Source organism: Apteryx rowi, unplaced genomic scaffold (assembly GCF_003343035.1).
Source record: "Apteryx rowi isolate R43461 unplaced genomic scaffold, aptRow1 scaffold_168, whole genome shotgun sequence".
Lineage (NCBI taxonomy): Eukaryota > Metazoa > Chordata > Aves > Apterygiformes > Apterygidae > Apteryx > Apteryx rowi.
This window is the reverse complement of record NW_020447952.1, coordinates 1,242,520-1,245,567: the sequence shown is the minus strand read 5'-3', so window position 1 is coordinate 1,245,567 and position 3,048 is coordinate 1,242,520. Positions and strand designations below refer to the sequence as shown.

Sequence of the window (3,048 nt, the reverse complement as noted above, 5' to 3'; positions counted from 1 at the left end):
CCTGCACGCTCATTTTCCGCTTGCGTTTTTTCCAATTCCGCTTAGGCGTTTTCGGGCTCTCGGTGGCGCCGCGCTCGGACGCGGACTTTCTGCGGCCGCGGCACGGCACGGGGGTTTGGGCCCCGGCCACCGAGCAGCTCCGTCCCCGGGGCCAAATGCAGACCTGCTTCCATGTCACGTCCCCGGCCGCGGGGCTGCGCGCGCCTGCCCACGGCCGCTTTGGAGCAAACCCCTAGCGATAGCGCCAGGCTGTTTCCCGTGCACTGCCGCAGCTGGCGAAAGCCTTCGTACCCCCCACGAAAGCCTTCGTGCCCCTCTGGCGGGACCTTTCCAGGTTCCTAACTCTGGTTTGCGATATGCAGGTGTGCAGGCAGGCAAGGGCTGCCGACGCCGGCCGGGCAAGGGAGCGCGGGCAGCCGCGGCCGCCGCAGGGGCCGAGCGCGATCGACCGTCCCCGGCCGGCTGCCGCCTCCGGTGCACGGTGTACCGTCGCATCAGAGCGTTATTAATGAATGAGGATAAGCGAACGTGGTGCTTCGCATTGATTTTTGGAAATGTCGTCCGTTCATCCGGAAGGCAACTGCATGCAGGCAAAGCTACTTGCTCACCGAGGTGCTTGAAGTTTGCATGTCTGCAAGAGCTGCCTGCAGGGGCTCGCGCGCCGCAGCCCGGCTTCTTCCCGAGGGCAGCCCGGAGCCCGGCAAAGCGCCGGGGACCTGCAGCCACGCGGGACGCCCTGGCGCAGGGCGCTCAGCCCCCGGCATGGGCTCGCTCCGCAGGGACGAGATTTTTGCAAAACAGGGACTTGCAGGGCGCCCGCAGGATTAGTCGCCCGGCGAGCGCACGGCGGCGGCAAGCATTGGCGTGGGATGGGGGATCACGGGGGTGGACGCGCGGGGGTTCGTCCTCGCGCCGGGCGGCCAGACCCCGCACGCCGCTCCCCCCCTGCGCCCCGCTGCCGCGGCCCCCCCGGAGCAGGGCTAACGCGCGTCTTCGGCGGAGAGCGAAAGCTCTGGGTTTGCCGTCATTAATGCAGCGGGCTGGKGAGAAGGAGCAGCACAGCGGACTGCTACAGCGCAGTGCACCTGTGACAGCAGCCTAATGGATTGCCATGGTATTTAGGGAAATAGCTGCAGAATTATCCATTATAGGAAATGCGGAACGAAATCAGGAAGAGGAGCGGGAGTGCGGGAGAGGCGTGCAGAAGCAGCCAGGCTCTTCCCTGCCTTCRCGGCGCTGCTTCCCCTCTCTTGAACCTGAAGGAGGCTTCGGTGGCTGTTGCAAATAGGAGATTTCTCACGGAGCTGATCCTGCCTCCGCGGGGAGCCCCAGTGCGGGAGCCCCTGGCAGGAGCCGCGCCGGAGTGGGGTTGCCGGGAGGCTCCGCCTGGGAATTCCCTTGCGCCCGGGAACGGCAGCCCACCCTCTGCTCGGCAGCCCTGCGCGTTCGTCTGCCGGGCGAGTAACGGGGAAGCATTGAATCATGCACCGAAATACCCGTGAGCAGAAGCGCTCTGCCCAGGAGCTGGGCATGGGATGCTCCCCCAGGAGCCGGGCATGGGATGCTCCGAGAGAAGAAGAAACCCCCAATCCCAGCAGCAGCAAATGCAACAGCCCYGGCAAACCACCACTGCCACAGCCTTCGGCACGCTGGTGCTGCAGACTGCAGCCCCGAAATGCAGACTTGCCTGGCACTGCTGGCTCCCACACCCCGGCCCGCTTTCACACCGCCTGGCATGCGGAGCTGGCTGGGATGCAGGGAGAAAAAAACTGCTCATGGTTTTTAAGGGACTTTTTCCCATCCGCTAAAATGAGGGCGCGGAGAGGCTGCCCCCATCAGCGAGTCGCCTCCGTCCCCTCTGCTCGCTCCCCGTCGTGTCCTCGCACCCGGGCAGGGGGAAACCCCTTTCCAAAATGCGTGCAGCCTCGGGAAGCAAACCCGCCGGTCCACTCGGTCCCCGCAAGGATCCGGCTTAGTAACCCGGGGAGGAAACCTCGCGTGCGGCGAGGCCACGGCGTTCGTAAGCCGGTGCAGGCGCAGCCCGTCACGGCGGCGCACGGCACAGCGTCCCGGCGGTGGCGAACGCGGGCGCGAAGGTGCCCAGCGAGGAGCCCAGGCAGCCCCGGACCGGCAGCGGTGGAGCCACTTCGAGCGTTAGGAAACGCGAAGCGTCGTCCCGGCGGCTCAGCGCTGCCGCAGGAGGCCGCCGCTCCAGCTGCCTTTCCTGGGGACACGTGCAGGCACCGAACGGCTCCGGCGAGGGCTGCGACGGCTCTGAGGCTCCTCCGGAGGCAAGACTTTATATTAAGCTTTGCATTAAGCTGTTAATTAATTTTTTGCAATGCTAACACCCCTGGTTATCAGCCTGGAGTTGCTTCTCCATCGGAAGAGAAAGACATTGGGGGAATTTAATGGGTATTTGCTGCGAGGGGTCCGTGACTCAGTTCACACCCCCATTTCCAGCATGGTCCCAACGTCCCCTTGGCCCAGGGAGACCGGTGAGCTGGACCAGGGCTGAATTTGTCTGCTTGGGTTATTTATTTATCAGCGTCTCGTCCTGATTGCTGGGCATGTTCCTCCAGCACGTCTCCCTGGTCGCTCCTCGTTTGCTTACTGTCCTTGCATCTCCCTAATTCTTCCAGTTGCCTTCCTAATAAGCTGCAGTGCACATATGTCAAGAGCGCCGGGTGGAAGGTAGCGCGCATCAGTCACCGGCGCTGTGAAAATTACTGGAGTAATGCCGCGCTGGTTAGATCTGTCACGAGCAAAATGAGCCGACCTTCGGCAACCTGCTCAGTGCTGTGGAAATGCCGAGAGCAATTGGGAGCAATGAGTTACGACTGTTTGGCGGTTAATGCTAGCAGGCACATTCCTCAATCCTCCTCCTCTTCCAAAAGTCTTTGGGCTTGGGAAGCAGGTTTGCAGTGCCGGGAAGCTGCAGTGGGCACAGCTAGAGGGCTGTTTGGTGCGGTGGGCACAGCTGGATGGGTATTTGGAGCTGTGGGCACAGCTGGAGGGCAGTTTGGAGCTGTGGGCACAGCTGGATGG

At 63.2% G+C, this 3,048-nt stretch overlaps 1 protein-coding gene across 1 annotated transcript in view; it reads left to right on the top strand.

Moving 5' to 3' along the window:
- The window catches only part of WSCD2 (WSC domain containing 2), a 13,510-nt gene that overhangs the window by 522 nt on the left and 9,940 nt on the right, over positions 1-3,048 (top strand). The gene's annotated exons all lie outside the window — the stretch shown is intronic.